We start from the raw sequence: 10,259 nt of genomic DNA, 5'->3' as shown, positions 1-10,259 counted from the left end.
CATAAAAGAGTGGGGTTTTGCGTAGTGCGCTTTGGAATGAGCCCCTCGCAGGAACAGGCCCCATAAACTTTTTATAACCCATATTTTATAAGGTAGAATGAGTTGGTCAAAAGGACTTTTTTTCATGTGTGTGTGTGCACATGGATCAGACTCATGCACAGGTCAGTGAGCCTGGCAAAGTAGGCTGGACCACAGGCCCAAGGGATGTGGAAATCTCACCCAAAGGTGTGGATGAGAGGGAAAAAACTCTTGGGAATGGCACAGCACTGCTTGGAGAGGCATCAGGAGTGTCCAAAGCCACACTGGGCAGGGTTTGGAGCAGCCTGGGCTAGTGCAAGGTGTCCTGCCCATGGCAGGGGCTGCGTTGAGTTGGTCTCTAAGGTCCTTTGTGACCCCAACCGTTCCATGGTTCTGTGGAATGGCAGCACCTGGCTCCTGCTCGCCCTCAGGTGAACACCAGGTGAGGTAACCTCTGTAAAACCCTGCCATTTCAAACGTGGCCATTTCAAACAGCTTTAGAATCTGAATTTTAAGGAGTCACAGGCTCAGCCTCCCAGGCTGGGAATATCTCCATCCTCCTCCATCCAGAGGTGACCACAAGCCTGCTGTGCCCCCAGGCACAAAGCCTTTGCACTTTGATGTGTGCTAAAGGTGTGAAAACCCCTTCTGACACCATGGACAGGAGTGGAAGAATTCCATAAAGCTGTTCCCAGTGCCACAACTGCGAGACAAGGGAGAGTTTGCTCACAATATTTGGCAGCTAAAAAAAAAAAAAGCCCCCCAGACATCACTCTGCAACAATAATTTAGACATGGGCAGGATTTGAGGAGTTGTAAGGAATATTACCTGCCATAAAGTTTGAATGGTGTTGAATTTACAAAAAATGCCTGATGTAAAATCATACTGTCAGGAACAATTAGCCATGGTGCATAAAAAACCTCTTACAGAGATTACACTTCCCAGATTGTTTTACAGGAAAACTTTGTGTTAATGTTACGCTTTGAATGCCTTTTGCCATGAAACATTTAAGGAACAACAGTTTATAGTCTCTGATCTTTATGGTTTGGAAGAATGAACACTCTCCTCATGTTAGGCCAAATTGATGTTTTAAATTCAGGAGAAACCCCATCATGGCATAAAAAAGGAGAGAATGTCCTGAGAAGAAAGTGGTCAAATCATTCCAAGATGTTATGGGTTTAAGAGTTTTTTTCAGCTCTTTTTCCTACGGAAAAATTTTCATGGTCCTGGGCATATGGTCAAAAAACACAGAAGTGAGATATTTTTAGACAGGCACATTTGGGATAAAATTACCCACTCTGGAGTGCTCAGGGACAACCTGGTGGCACTGGGGATGGCAGGGGAACGTCCCTCCTTGCACGGATGCTGCTCCAGCACCGTGGTCTGGCTCAGGAGCCCGGAGAAGAGGTTGGGAGCCTTCTCCTCCTCCTGCATCATGGCAGGCACTGTCTCCTCCGTGTCCATGTGCATTCCCACAGCCAGGCTCAGGGGAGAACCTCTGCCCACCCCAGCTCTGAGCAGAGCAGGTTTTGCCCAGGCACAACGAGCAGGACTGAGCACAAACACAGCCTGCCATAACCACGGCGGGGAAAGGGGCTGAGAAAGGGGTGTCCAGGCAGCTGAGGGACCCTCCTGTCCCCTCACACCGAGGAAAGCTGCAGGAAAAGCCCCTCCAGTGCCTGACACTGCCAGGACATGGCTGGTGCATCCCCTGTGCTCCAGCACCTCCTGCGCAGGGCTGGGCCTGCCCTGAGCCTGGCCCTGGTCCTGCCCTGGTCCTGGTCCTGGCCCTGGTCCTGCTCCTGCCCTGGGTCTGGTCCTGGGCCTGTCCTGGGTCTGGTCCTGGGTCTGGTCCTGCCCTGGTCCTGGTCCTGGGTCTGGTCCTGGTCCTGGTCCTGGTCCTGGTCATGCTTCTGCCCTGGGTCTGGTCCTGCCCTGGTCCTGGTCTTGGTCCTGCCCTGGGCCTGGTCCTGGGTCTGGTCCTGCCCTGGGTCTGGTCCTGGGCCTGCCCTGGGTCTGGTTATGCCCTGGTCCTGGTCCTGGTCCTGGTCCTGCCCTGGGCCTGGTCCTGGGTCTGCTCCTGCCCCCTCTCTGCTCCTGCCCCATCTCTGCTCCTGCCCCATCTCTGCTCCTGCTCCATCTCTGCTCCTGCCCCATCTCTGCTCCTGCTCCATCTCTGCTCCTGCCCCAGGTCAGCTCCTGCCCCAGGTCAGCTCCTGCAGCTCAGGCTGGCTGCAGGCACTCAGGATCCAGCTCTCCCAGCCTGGCCTGCAGTTTTTTTTCCAGCCCTGTCAGCACCCTCAGCCAAGGCATCCCTGGCAGCTCGGGCTGGATTCCGTTTGGCCTCACGCATCATCACCAGCCTTGCCAGTCCATTCAGGCCCGGGGTGATGATGTGTGAGGCAGAAAAAGCCCAGCCTGGCCTTCAGGTGCTGGGCACAGTCACCACAGGGGCAGGGAATGCTCCTTCCTTTGGTCCCTTGAGCTGGGGTGACCTGGGAATCCTTGAGGCTGCTCCTGGGCTCAGCAGGGTGAAGATCCCTGTGTGGGGATTTTGCTTTGGTTTTCTTCTCTTTGAGGGGTGCTTTGATGGGCACATGGGTATTTTTAGGAGTGGCCTGGCATCAGATTAATAAATACATCCCGAGTTGGACTGTTCTGTGTGGGATTTTCTGTTCCCACCACCCCATATTAGGAGATGCAGTTCCAAAATAACTGCAAGTGCCCATAGCCCTGCAAATAACCCACTGGAAAGTGCAGAGCAGGGAGCAGAGCCAGGCAGGAGCATCCAGCATGCTCCAAAGTCATATTCCATACATATTCTGGCAGGAATGGAAAAGCAAACCATGGAGGGTTCTAGAATATGTGCAGGTAAACACTGAGTTTGCAGAATTCCACATGTCTGGAATCATGTGCTGTTTGCTTGAATTGGCATGGGAAAGGTTTTTTAGGGTGGTGACCAAACAACCTGAGGCTTTGAAGATGATTGAGCTGGATTTTGGTCCCTAAATGTTTCCAAGGGTTGATGGCACCACATGGAATCACAATCCAGCAAATCCTCACAGGTGTGTGATGAGCAGAGGGAGTAAAACCAGGGAGATCCTCCTGGGAATCCAGGCCTTTCCCCGGCTGCAGGTTCAGGTTTGCACCCAGCAGGGAGAAAAGGCTGGGAAGGAAGGTGTGGATCCATGAGGAGGGTGAAAGTTTAGGGAGAATTCTCATTTCTTCTCACTTCATGTGGGATTTAGAGGGATTCACACTGCTCAGGAATGCCAGCATGGGATCCAGAGCTGACGGATACCAACAATTTCCAGCACCTTCAAGGAAAGCTGGATTTTTTGATTGATCCTGATGGTGTGGGATGAGCTGCAGAGCTGTACACCTGGAAAATCAACCCTGAACCCTCCTGGAAATGCTCCTGTTTGCTCCTTTTCCATCAGTTTATTCCTAGAACCTCAAAAAAATCTCATCCCAAAAGGCTCCACCAGACAGATGGAAGCCAAAGAACCTCAGCTGTCCTTGTGTGTTGGGCACTGTGCCTTTAGGGTGGGATTGCTCCAGAGGAAACCAGGAGTGCCAGGAGTGCTCCTTTCAACTTCAGATGATGTGATAAACTGGTCAGGCCTCAGAAGCCACAGTGCTTCCTTATTCCTGCAGCTTTGATCTAAAAAGCTGTTTATTTATGTTTTATGGAACTATAAACCCTCCAGTAAACATGCCTTGTGCTTTCTTGATGTTCTACATGAATTCTGTCATGAAAACGTCAGGGAGAAATAATGAAGATCTTTCTTGTGCTGCTGCTGCTGCTGGTGGTGTCTTCCTTTGGAAGTTGGGATGCTTTGTGTGGGATTCATGATGTCCTGCCTGCCCAGCAGCTGGGGGAGAAGGAGACCTTTCCTTGTGGAATCCCAATGGAGCCAGCACCGAGGGCACTGTGAGGAAGCAGTGATATTTCTCTTTTGAGAAATATTCGATTTTGATATTGCTCTTTATCTCTCATATCTGGGGGTGTTGATCCCAGTGGTGGGATTTGCCTCCTGTGCCTGGCTCCTGGTGACACCTCCCTGCTAAAGGGTTTGATCTTGGTTTGTAACAACTCCCAGTAGCCACAAAAACTCCTGGGAAATCCTGTTTAAAAGCTGGAGCTCAGGCTCGCACCGAACCCCTGGGATAAGACCTTTTAGAGCATCAATAAAATCCCAAATTACACAGCAGTGCTTCCTTCCACTGGTATCAAATAATTCCGACTTACTATAACAGAGAATTATCAGCGTTGTTTTAACAGAGCTGAGAAATAAATTTGTAAATTCAGCATGTGCCAGATTGCTCCTCACTGCTGGGACCTTGCAGGTTTCCCTCTTCCTGGTGAATCCAGGTAATGCCAGGTTTTGGCTTTTCTATTTTTCACATTCTCTGCTGCTTTAGTGTGTGGCTCTGAGCTTCACATGAGGGGATGCTGAGCTCTCTGCACAAAGCAGGGAGACAAAACAATTCCTGCTCCAGCTGGGCACCAAGGACAAATGATCCAAAGCTCAGGCCCAGGAGCACAAACAGCGTGGGCTGGAGAGAGAAAAACAAGCAGGATGGGAGTGCATGGGCTAAAGCTGGAATGGGACAATGAACTGCAAGGTGCAAATGGAGCAGAGCTGATCATTTTGTGACCAATCATCCATTTCTTGGGACCATTTGGGTTCACCTTGGGTGCAGCCCTGGCTGGGCTCTGGTGCTGCCCAAGGTGGATCCATGGAGGAGATCCTTTAATAAATCCCAGCTTTATTCTTTAGCTCTGTCCAGCCTCTGCTCTAGCTCAGCCTGCACAAGGCATCACAGGCCTTTCCTCTGGGATTTGAAGAGCTCCCTTGGCTCCCTGAGCTGCTGCCCCTCTAAGGAGAGATGTTCTGGGGGTTTGCTCTGTGTCCAGGGGTTCCTTTGAGGAGGAATTTTCCTTCTCTGCAGCTGCTTGGGCTGGGAATTGTGGTTTTTGCTGCCTGACTCCTGTGCACAGGGAGATTTGGGAAGGTGGGAAAGTGAGAGGGAACATTTTAGGTGTTCTTCCCAAGCCTCTGACCCAGCTTTTGCAAGAAGAAAACCTGAAAATGAACGAATTCTGTGAAAATTGGGCACTTCTGGGGCTCCTCTCCAGGAGCAGGCAGCAGCTAAACCCTCCTGGCAAAGGGATGTGCATTCCCACAAGGGTTTAGGTCCAAAAAACCACCCCAGATGCTGTAGGAATTACTTTGTTGTGTTCATCAAGTCCCTTTCTATGAATTCATGGGGTCATGGTAGAGATGTAAGAGCTGGAACACGGGCTCAGAACAGGAGTTTTGGGAAATGGGGTGGGTGAAAAGAGAGATTCTCCCTCCTGGGCTGTGTCTGGGGAGAAAACAGGGCTGGCAGAGTGGCCAAGAAGAGCAGAGAGTTGAGTTATTTTTTCTAACACCCTTTCTGACCACCTCTGCTTATTCTGGTGATTTATTTATTTATTTTCAGATTTAAAGGACTTCTCTTTTTCCACCCAGAAGAGCAGAGAGCTGTCAGCAGGGCTGGTACCCCCAGCAGCCAAACAGCTCAGTCTGGCTGTGTGAGATGAGCGGGGAGAGATTTAAACTGGGGGTCAGCAGTGCAAACAGAGGAGAATCTGGGCTAATTCACCCCAAATCATCGTGGGTCAGCATTTCAGCAGTGTCTGTGCTGCCAGGCAGGCTCTGCTTGGCTCTTCCTCTACCAAATGTGCTCCTCAAGCTTCTGAGTGCCACAGGTCCTTTTTGGGGTGCTGGAGCAGGGCTGGGAGAGTTGCCTTGCTCTCCATTGGAAGGCAGAGCCAAGGAATAATCCCATTTTCCAGCCATCTTCGTACCAGCAGAGTTTGTGTGTCGTGTCTGACCTCCTGTAACAAGGTTAAACCACAAGGATCCCCTGGAGAAGTTGCCATTCATCTTTTATATGTGAAGATTTTCGAGTATAGAGAGGGGATAAACCTAATACGGTGTTTAATGGAAAAAAATTATGACACCAATAACACATCTGTGTCTGTAATTTCACAGGTTTTCTCTCTGTATATTTATATATGTATATATGTATAATTTAATATCAGCCTCAGGGTTGTGGTCTCACATGTCATCAGCTTGCAGGAAACTGGATCCTTGGCCTAAGTATCAGATGAGTTGCTAATGTTTGGAAAAAAAGCAAAAAACATGCTTTAGGTCTCTGTTTTATGGCTGTTATTGAAGTAAGAATTTGTGATTGTAACCCGAGCGCTCGCCTGGCCAACATGTTTTCATTATTGTCTGGATAATTGAAAGTCCAGGCAAATTTGGATGCTGGGAGACACTGCACAAGAAGGTCTTGGAGCTCACAAGTGTTGAGGTGGCTCAAATTAAGGAGGAATATATGAATATATTTCAGCATTTAATGCAAGGCTTGAAGGTTTGTTTTATTCTCCAGACGTGGCTGATTAACTTGTGTTTAATTCATTTCCAGTTCTGGTTATCCAGCACTCCCAGGCTGTCACCCACAGCTCTGCTCTCCAGAGCTGCAGTTTGGCTTTTCAGGCTTAATTTTGCTGCAGTTCAGGGTAAACAATCCATGAAAATGTTATTCCATTGTCATGGAAGGAATTGTGCCAAGGGAAGGGAGCTTCCCTCTTGTGAGAGCAGAACCTTTCTGATCTTTGGAGATGCACCTGTGGAAAGAAGCTGCTGGATCCTCACCAGCCTGTAAAACCAAGTTTAGACATTTCCCAGCAGCTCTTGAGGAATTTCTTTTTGGTTTTGCTTGTTATTGCAAAAGATGGGTGATCCTGGTTCAGTGTGTGGCTAAAAAAAAAAAAAAAACCCAGAACCTTGGTTTGTGGGGAAGAATTGATATTTATTGAAAATTCCCACAGCTGGCAGGGCAGGGGATGGGGATTTAACCCAAAAGCTGGTCCTGTGTGTCACTGAGACACGATGACAGAGGCACCTCTCTGCCACAGTCCAGGCCTATTCCCATTCCCTGGGTAAACACAGGATTCAAACCCTCAGGATTTATGAACCCAGAGCTTTCCCCACCACGTTTGCCCCAGAGCTGACACACACAGCAAAAGGCAAATGAGTTTTGCACGGTAATCCCTATTAACTGGGCAGAACTGGGAAATTAAACCCAGCAAAAAAACGTTGGGTGGCTTTGGAAAACACCTTGGGACTTGTGTGCCAGGTTTCTGGATGCTTTAATTGGATGCACGTGTCTGTGCTGACAGAAATGGGGGCTTGGGCCCTCATTAATCTTCACACACCACAGGCAACGGGTGCAGAGCAGCCCCCAGCCCACGTGGAGCAGCCCTGCCTCGTGCTGCCCCATCTGGGGGAAAAGCCTTTGAACAAGTGGGAAAAGCCAGCTCCATCCTGAGCTCTGCAAGGAACTAATTATTCACCTGGGCTCTCCCCCATCCCAGCTTCTACCCCATAAATCCCCCGAGCAGCACACATCCACCAGCTTCTCCTCTGAATCAGGGCCTTTATGAACATCTCAGCTTGCTGGGGGAAGATTCATGGCCCGAGCTGCCTTTAAGTATTTTTGTTATGAATAGGAACCCTTAAACATTTCCTTCTCATTTAATTTATCATTTTTTTTTCGGGCTTTCAACACCGTGTACGAGTTAGAAATAATGGGAGGCAAAGTCTGTCCCTGAGAAAAGGGACTTAAAATAATAAAGTGTGCCCTGGGAAGGAGAAGGGTGAGGGGAATAAATTGCCCATTAGCAGCAGGACAATACCAGCAGGGACCAGTGTCCCCAAATATTGACTTTATTCCATGCTGGAGCATGTTGGGCACGAGGTTTCTACTCGATTTTGGAGTGCCCTGTAGGATGATGACGCCCAGAATCACTACAGCTCAGCCATTCCTCTTTTTCAAGGTCATTCTTAATAATTAATAATCAAGATCTGGTGATTTACTTAGACTTGCACCAGTGGGGTTGGCTTTTTTTGTTGTGTGTCTAGGTATTTTTTAAATCTTGTTTGGTTTTTTGTGTGTTTTGTTTGTTTCTTTGAGTTTTTTTTTTGTTTTGGTTTTGTTTGGTTTGGTTTCGTTTTTGGGCTTTTTTTGCCTCATGGACTGAGAAAGTTCAGGCTGTGGTTTGAATTAGGGGTTCAAACAAATCAAAAGGAAACAGTGACTTCCTCCTGCTCAGGTATCCCAACAATAAACCTGAGGAGATTTCACTTGGAAATGGATTGTGGATTTACTAATACTTCTACTGAGTCCCATTTTACAGCTTGCCATGTCATTTAACATCCCAGCAGAGCACAAAACCTAATGCTAATCATATATTTAGAGCTTAAAAATGAGCCATGTTTGGACTGAAAGCTTTGTTTATGGCATCCTGGATGAACTAAAAAATGGCAAAATCTGAGAAAATGCAGATGAAGGATAAAAATCTCTGTGCAGAAATCCCTTGGACTGTTCAGTGGGGAAGATCTGTGTCTGAAATGCAAATCCTACCTTGCACTTGAGCCCGTGAGTGAAATAACAGCCTGCTTTTCTCAGCTGCTGAAAGCCCCTTTCTAGGGGCAATTTGGTTCCCTGCCTTTTCAAAGGGAAATTTCATCCACCTGATTTTTCCTGGGTTCTGTTTACAGGTGACAGATGGACTTACAAATGTGCAACTCGTCACCAGGGCCAGAGTGACCCTGCCCATTAGCAGTGCTGCATGCAAGGTGTGGTTTGGGGTGTTTCAGGAGAAAAATGGGCATTTTTGAGGTAGTTTCACAAGAAAAATGAGCATTTTGGGGGGAGTTTCAGGAGAAAAATGGGCATTTTTGGGGGAGTTTCACAAGAAAAATGGGCATTTTGGGGGGAGTTTCAGGAGAAAAATGGGCATTTTTGGTGGAGTTTCACAAGAAAAATGGGCATTTTTTGGAATTTCATAAAAAAGGGGATTTTTTTTAAATTTCATGAGAAAAATGGGCATTTTGGGTGATTTTTAGGAGAAAATGTGCATTTTTGGGAATTTCAGGAGGAAAATGTGTATCTGGGGGGAGTTTCACAAGAAAAATGGGCATTTTTGGGAATTTCAGGAGTAAAATGGGCATTTTGCTCATTTAACCCGATTGTGCTTTTTATAAGCACATCTATAAGCCATTTATAATCAAATTTAACCCGTTTGTGCAACCCCCAGGTGTCTTTGGGGGCAGCAGCTCTCAGCTTGGTGCTGAGTTCACTTCCCACCTGGTACCTGGATGCTCTGGCAACTCTTCCAAGCAAAATTTTGGGACTAAAATACCTGGAGAAAAAGAGAACTCCAAACTCATCAGCCCCAGGGCTTCTCTGCTTCCCACTGATTGAGGAGAACATTTTTCCCCTGTTCCAAGCCAGGCTGAAGACAGCCTGTGTGGTTTCATCTAATCTGCTCCTGGAACTGCCACCACCACGTTGGATAGCTGGGATTTGGAATGTTAACCACGGAATCAGCCTGAGGAATTTATAATTCACCTCAGCTATGGTGGGATTTGGTACAATAAGATCATTATTGCCTCGAGATAGCCTTCAGGTCATTAATTTAAATTAGAAATGCCTTCAAACAGGATATTGTGCACAGCTCCTTCCATAGGCTTTAAAGCTTAAATAAGCTCCAGAAATCCTTGCTGCCAGATATTCTGTTGGCAAATGTGGATCACCACTTCCTAACAGTGCAATACCTGCCTGTGCTTGTTGAAAGTGGCATTAGAGACGTTCTTAATTGTGTTAATTATTATTGTTGTCCTTAAAGGACTGAAGCCTCGCACAAGATAATCTCTTGTCACCGTTCTTTGGGGATTTGGCACTGGAGAGGGGGTGGTTTCTTGCATAACTGGATTCAGGCTAAAATAACTGTGACCTTGTAAATGAGGTGGATGTTTCCTAGGGCAGACAACTCTTGGAGCACTGGGGGATGTGGGAGGGAGCTGTAGTTGGAAAGGGAATTTTTAACAACAGGAGACAGCACTGGGAAGTGGGAAAGGCTGAAGGAAGGACTGGGAGGGACCTGGATGTGATGGGTGAATGGAGATCCAAAAATGACTTAAATACCTGAGGGTGCAGAGATGCTCCAGTGCAAAGAGAGGGTTGGAGGGAAGGCAGCCTGGAGAGGCAGGGCTTTGGCTCACGCTGGGGATGGAAATATTGGAAATCATCTGCCAAACTGAACTGATCACTCTGGAAATCAACTGCCAAACAGATCATCAGCCAGCTGGGAGGGCAGAGCCTGCAATTTCTGCTCCTTG

The 10,259-nt window shown here is 47.9% G+C and overlaps 1 long non-coding RNA gene across 1 annotated transcript; it reads left to right on the top strand.

The window, feature by feature from the left end:
- Positions 1 to 413: 413 nt before the first annotated feature.
- LOC128818322 (uncharacterized) lies at positions 414 to 9,462 on the top strand. The gene is made up of 3 exons (XR_008440455.1): positions 414 to 460; positions 8,637 to 8,714; positions 9,176 to 9,462. It is a non-coding gene; the product is annotated as an uncharacterized LOC128818322 (long non-coding RNA).
- Positions 9,463 to 10,259: the final 797 nt, after the last annotated feature.

This window comes from Vidua macroura, chromosome 23 (assembly GCF_024509145.1).
Source record: "Vidua macroura isolate BioBank_ID:100142 chromosome 23, ASM2450914v1, whole genome shotgun sequence".
Taxonomy (NCBI): Eukaryota; Metazoa; Chordata; class Aves; order Passeriformes; family Viduidae; genus Vidua; species Vidua macroura.
The sequence above is the reverse complement of the archived record's forward strand: the minus strand, read 5'-3'. Positions and strand labels throughout refer to the sequence as shown.